Genomic DNA, 7,493 nt, shown 5'->3' on the forward strand with positions numbered 1-7,493 from the left:
TTCTTCATAGACTTCAAGTAGCAGACAAATCTCAACATCGGCTGTTGAGAGGAGACTACGTGAATCAGGCCTTCATGGTCGCAGTGCTGCAAAGAAGCCATCACTCAGGATGAACAAGAAGAAGATGAGAATAGTTTGAACCCCAGAAAGAAACACAAGGAATGGACATTAAGCCAGTGGAAATCTGTACTCTGGTCTGATGACTCCAATGTGAGATTTTGCTTCCCATCGCCGTGTCTTTGTGAGACCAGAGAAGGTGAACGGATGGTCTCTACATGCATGGTTCCCACCGTGAAGCAAGGAGGAGGTGGTATGATGGTGTAGGGGTGCTTTGCTGGTGACTCTGTTGGGGATTTATTCCAAATTCAAGGCACATTGAACCAGCATGGTGACCACATCCTGCAGCAACATGCCGTCCCACCTGGTTTACACTTACTGAGACCATCATTTATGTTTCAACAGGACAATGACCCCAAACACACCTCCAGGCTGTGGAAGGGCATTTTGACCAAAACAGAGAGTGATAGAATACTGCATCAGATGACCTGGCCTCTACAATCACCTGACCTAAACCCAATCCAGATGGTTTGGGATGAGATGGACCGCAGAGTGAAGTCAAAGCAGCCAAGAGGTGCTCAGGGAACTCCTTCAAGACAGTTGGAAAACCATTCCAGGAGACTACCTCATAAAGCTGATTGACAGAATGCCAAGAATGTGCACAGCTGTCATCTAAGCAAAAGGGGGGTCCTTTGAAAAAATTAAAGTATAAAACATATTCTGATTTGTTTAATACTTTTTTGTTTACTACATAAGTCCATATGTGTTCTTTCATAGTTTTGAGGTCTCCAGTATTAATCTACAATGTAGGAAACAATTAAAATAGATAAAGAATATTCACTGAGAAGGTGTGTCCAAATTTTTGACTGGTACTGTAGCTAAAAGTGGTCTAATAAAATGCTGTCTATTACCAGAATGTTCTAATAAAGTATTTTGACCCTAATTTGACACATATTCATTGGATGATTGTAAATGAGGTTCTCAAATGGGAGAATATTTCATGCATTGCTTTCCAGGTTTCAAGGAGCCTCAGCTATAGGGATAGAGTGCGTTTAATATTAACAATGGACAGACCTGAAATGAGCAATCAATATCATGACCTGTTTATCAGCAGTAGAAGTCTAACCCCACCTACAAATATATTGACATTGAGTCAATGCTGCAAACTGCTGGTTTGCAGGCTGAAGAAGGGCAGCTCTCTTGCACATCCACACAATACATGAGTAAACAAGATACATGGACTGTTTATCATCGTCATCCTTACAGATTCATCAAACATTTATACAAACTGGACTGAAGCGATTTGATTTATTATCTTGAATTCGGACTGAATCCATCCTTCTTCTGCATTTACTGGAAACTGTCTCATGGCTCTCTCTGAAGTTGCTTCTGACTAGTCTGCTTTGTCTGTCTACAGGCTTTCTATAAGTTATGTTGCCAGTGCATTGATGGGCCACGCTTGGGCTTTTTCAAACAAGGGGCTGAACTCTGCAGCAACCTCCTGTTTCATCACCTTGAATCATTCATTATTCCTTTGTGAGCAAAGAGCTGCAGGAGGTTCAGCTGGGTGAAAAAAAAAAAGATATATAGGATTTGAGTCGGTGAGCCATGTGTTTTAACAGGACTTCCTTTCTTGACAGTCTGCTGTAAGAAACACAAGGATCAAAGAGGGAGAAGCTCTGGAACATAAATGAGTATTGACTCTGCAGAAAGGCAGCGGCAGCAAAGACTGAGCTTATCGTGACAATCTGTCATTTTCGGCCTTTGCAGTGTTGAACAAGAAATGTGTCGTTTAGGTGGAAACCAGTGGTTCATTAACCTGTGGAATAATAGTTACTGCTTGCTGCATATCATTAGCATTAAGCTGAAATCCTTAGGGAGGATGGCTCTGCTGTTTGTTTGCTGTGGGCTCAAACATTAATGCTCGTCCTGCTGATTAAACAAGTTGGGCTTATCCTAACATGCTACCTGTTCTGGCAGCACCCTCAGATACAACTAAAAAGAAATCCTGCTCATCAGGATCATTACAGTATTTGCTCTATATGTCAGATGCAGACATTTTTACCAGCTCTAAAACTCTGTTCTTTTAAAAAGTTAGAATTACAACAAAGTAAAAAGCAGCAGTTGTGTCAGATAAATGATTTATATTCCTAGCACTTGAATATCATGTATATTTTACATATACTAAATTATGAACTTGGTAGAAGTTTCCCCAAAGTAGATGTATTATAAATTCTTCCTTTTTGATAATGAGAATGCAATTTATTATGATGAGAATGAATAGTATTTTAAACATAAAAAGAATGCCTAAGGATGTTAATTTTTTTTCCCTCTACCAGTCTTCAAATCTGTAAGGGAAATTTTAGCGGGAGTGAGACCTCTATCAAGGGCATGTTTTTCTCCAGTTACTCTGTAGAGTTGAGTGCATGTGTGGCAAAGCATCCGTGAGAAATAGCCTAAATAGCCTGAATTTCAGTACTCCGTCTATCCTTCAGCGTGAATATATGGAACTAAAAGAGTGTGAAGTACAGAGTTGCTGAAACAGAGCATAGAAAATGGCCTCGCTCAAATACATACGCGGTGTGAAGATGATAAAGCAGCCATTGCTTTGCCTTGATGTCCTCTGCATATTTTTCTTAATGTGCAACCAAAACCAACAGACTGAGCAGGAAACTTCAGGTCAATAATAAGGTTACTGGAAGTAATAAAACCAGCTGGTGTCCAATTTAGTTCCTCTCCAGCCATGCCTTAATAATAGGAAATCTGTAATTTCAAATATTCCAATTGATTTTTGTGTTTTGTTTTATTTTTTTTTTTATATTTACATAGTTGATCCTGTTTTCCACATCATCCCTTCAGTTGGCTGCTCTGGCTTCTAAATGGATCACTTCTGTCCTCTAGTGGGGAGATAAAGAAACAACACAAAGAAAACTAGTGCGAATCTCCAATAAATATTGTTTACTAAGAGCCAATATTTTAAAGGAAGTGTTAGAATGACCTCTGTGATTAAATGGTGGCTTTGAAGATTTTTCTGCCAATTCGTTTTCATTTTCTTCACACACTAAACTATATTAGCTTTCTAGACAGTGCTACATTTTTATGCATTTTGTGGTATATAGTTGTTGGACAAAGGATCAAATGACCCCTCAGTAATCTATATGTGCTGTAGGTGGATATTAAAAACCAGCGCAGCATCACAGTAAGTACCTCTATACATCCTGCACAGGGAGCTCCTGGGACAGGGATGGCGTGTGGGATGTCTGGTGGGATTTGAAGCCTGGTTTTCATAGTTGCCTCTTAGCTGTGCACTGAATAACACTGACCAGCATAATACCTCTCAGCTGATTTATACTTTCTTCAAGCATATTTTAAGATTGAAACCTTGTATTCTTATCCATTTCATCTTCCTCATTCACCCACAGCAAAGTACAGCTTTTAAAAGTAACAGTTGAAGCTGCGCCTGACTTACAGAAAGTGATAGAAAGTGTAACATGACAGTGAAAATGGCATTAAAATGGATCTGTTATTACAAGGTGGATCTTCTTTTAGCAATAATAACCTGTAAAACCCAAATAAAAAGAAAAAAAAATCATCCTGTGGGGCAAAATTTCTGTATTTGTATTCACATTGTCTGAGCCACTGTAGTGCTCATTTGTACAATTAATTGCTGTCTGCATTCTAAATGCCATTATGTATTCACATTCTGCACACTGCACAGATGACTCTCTCTTTACTGCTGATATTTTAAATGGAAAAAATAACATTTTGGAGGTCAAATATTTTCATTGCAGTTAATGCCAACTAGAGCTGAATAATTTGAGAGAAAAGTCTGCTTCTGATTTTTCTGACAGATATTGTAATTTGGGGCTACATAAAGTGGGTGGTTAGCACCGTCACCTCACAGCTAGAAGATGCCCAGTTCACATCCCAGCCTGGGATCTTTCTGCATGGAGTTTGCATGTTCTCCCTGTGCATGTGTGGGTTTTCCCCAGGTTCTCTGCCTTCCTCCCACAGTCCAAAAACATGCTGAGGTTAACTGATGATTCTAAACTGTTCATAGGTGTGAATGTGAGTGTGATTGTTTGACTCTATATGTAGCCCTGTGATAGACTGTTACCTGTCCAGAGTGTCTCTTGCCTTCACCCTAAGTCAGCTGGGATAGACTCCAGTCCTCCCACGACCTTTTAGAGGATAAAGCGGTGTATAGAAAATAGATTAATGGATGGCTATTGTAATTTGATTTGTAATATATGTATAGTCTAATTAAGCTTTATTTCAATTTTTACTGTGCAATACATTTTAAACGTGACCATTCATTACCATATGAGACGCCATCAAAAAGCCTGACTGTCACACAAGGAGGTAAACATGGATTCACATTGTTTCAAATTGTGACTTCAATTTCAAGTCAATGAATTGTTTAGCCCTATTTACACTTTCCTCTGAAGTAACACAATACTCTGAGACTGTTAAGAACAGTTCAGTTAAAATACTTTTCCATAAAAACAAAACTAAACTGTAAAGTTGCTTTTCAGAATATGAACCCTTGTACATCTACAGAACTTTAGTAATCATTAACTAAAGACTTGCTGTAAATAAATGGTAATTAAAATGTTAATTACAGTATGTGTCCCATCAACAACTGACGATACATTTTTGTGGACAATAATAATTACAGTAAAGAAACAAATCCTCATTAAGCAACTTAAACATCCATTAGAAAACAATAGTGATAACAACTATTCTTCTTATTCTTATTATTTAATCCTTAATGTTACCATTATTCTGATGATGATAATAATAATAATTCATTTCATTTATTTAAATAAAAAGTTCAATTACAGCATTTTTCCATGTATTTCCATGTATTTCTTCGTACATGTTTTTCATTTCTGGACTGCATTTTCCATAAACCCATCGTTTTATTAGACGGCGTGAGACTGTGTTGTATAATTTCATTTTATTTTATTTTTTGCTTGCATGGACGTTTCTGTTGGTATTGACTTGTTTTAGGTTTATTTTAGGAAGAGGGATGATGGTCATAGTGGGAACAAGTTGTGAAAACAAAACTGTAAACATTACTAGTACAAATCCAGTGAGAGCCTTGTCCGTACTACACATTATAATATGACACTGAGCATGGATGGTTGCTAAATAAATCGATTTTTAACTGCTATGAATGGGGAAAAAAATTTTCAAATGATGCAGTGAACAAAAGAAATAATGAAGCTGCTAGCTGTTGCAAAAATAAATAAATAAATCGAATAAACTGTTGGAGGTGATGCAACAGCTTCAGAGGGTTTGGAAAACCAAAACATAAGTAGTTATTAATTATTAGAAAAAATGGGTATTGACAGTATAAAGTTGGTTTGTTTTACTTTCTGCATTGCATGTCTTGTATTATTTCCCTTATAGAATTTTTTTTTTAGCTTGTAATTCATGAAGTCACATTATGTACTGTATTTAAATTTGGTGTGTCGTATAGATTTGGGATACAGATGTGATTGTGATGGTTTAACTGATTCTTTCATATTATCTTCATCATGTGCTCTCTACATAATTCTTCTAACTGCATTCAGATCAACACCCAGCAGATGGACTGTTTCTAGCTGAAGACTTAAACAAATCTTAGTTGATGTAATTACAGTTTGAATATTGAATGCCATCTGTTTTAACCTCTGCTTTGTGAATGAGTTCGCCTGTCTCTCAATGATTGACTTCATAAACACAACTCACAAACACAAATTCATACAACTGCTTTATCTAAACAGGAATTATGTATGCATCAGCTGATGTTCAATTACATATGGAATACTACTTTGTGGAAAAAAAAACAGTGAAATAAAGGTTTATTTGCTCATGGTTTATGATGCTGAAAGACGTGCTGTGCATCTTGTTTGTGTTGGTGTTGAGGAGCGACTCCTATCCACTACCTCAGGAGGTCACTGCTGAGCAACATGTAACATTTACCCTGTTCTAAACGCATTCAGACCCACAATAAGCTGTGTCTTTTTGTGAGTGCGTATGTGCTCAAAACAGAATAAATGTTGCATTTCTACTAGTCTGTGTTGTTTTAAGGAATAAGTTTGTACTGATTTATGTTTTTTTTCCATGGACATTCAGACATAGAGACAAGTTGCTGTTGCACAAAACAGTAACATACAGTGTGTACATGAACAGGACATCGATAAAATCTTCACTGTCCAAAAATCCTATAGTTTTCCTCCTACTGTCCCTTTGCACAGTCTGCCTTTGATTATCCAGCGTCTCCCAAACATCTATCCATTATCTATACACCACTTTATCCTCATTACAGTCGCGGGGGCTGGAGTCTATCCCAGCTGACTTAGGCTGAAGGCAGGAGACACCCTGGACAGGTCACCAGTCTACCAGAGGGCTACATATAGAGACAATCACACTCACATTCACACTTGTTGGACTGTGTGAGGAAGCCAGAGTACCCGGAGAAAACCCATACATGCACAGGGGTAACATGCAAACTCCATGCAGAAAGATCCCAGAACCAGGCCAGGATGCAAACCAGGGATCTTCTAGCAGCAAGGTGACACCGCTAACCACCGAGCCACTGTGCAACCTGCTCTCAAACATGCTAACAAATATTTTCTAGTAATCACTTCAGTCAAAATGAACTTCAATTGAGTTAACTGTAAATGGACAAATTATGGTGACACTCACATGAGTGTCTCCCATCTGTTTGTAAATGCAGACATGGCCTTCTTACAGAAGACCTGAAATGAGGACTAGGGCTACTGGTCAAACCAATAAGCTTTAGCTGAGATACAGATTCAGTGATGGGTTTATAATTAGTTTGTCCAGGGACTTTATGTCCACCATTAGTAACCTGATCAAAGTAATAGTCAATGTGGTCATAAGATGCTGTGTTGGTTGATATGTTTCTTTTTTTTTTTTTTTTTTTAAGATTTTTTTTTGGCTTTATTTGACAGGTTGAGAGACTATAACCCCTGTTTATGGGTCACCCTCTCAGCCAGTTGAGCTATCTGGGCTCCCTTCACTTTTTTACTTAAAAAAAAGGGACTCAAAAATACAAAAAGAAATGTGATTAGTGGTGATTAATTTTGGCGATGCAGTTTCTATCAATCGATAGTTTTTATGCTTTGTCTTTCATTCTGCTTTAATTTCATTCTCATCTATTTAATGTTTGTGTTTTTTCTATTGTCTGTTGGTTTTTAATCTAGCTTTCATTAGCTCTCTTGTCCCATTATTGGCTCATCTGTGAAACACTTTGAACTGCATTAAGTCGTACGAAAGCTGCTGCACAAACAGTTTGACAAACTGATTGCTTGAGAAGTGAGTTTTTGCAACATATGTGTTTTTAGTGACATATTCCTTCTGTTCGAAAGAAGCACGAATAACGTGAAATCATGTTGAGAAATGAAGGTGAATCCTGCATTGCT

The sequence above is a fragment of the Amphiprion ocellaris genome, chromosome 2 (genome assembly GCF_022539595.1).
Source record: "Amphiprion ocellaris isolate individual 3 ecotype Okinawa chromosome 2, ASM2253959v1, whole genome shotgun sequence".
NCBI lineage: Eukaryota > Metazoa > Chordata > Actinopteri > Pomacentridae > Amphiprion > Amphiprion ocellaris.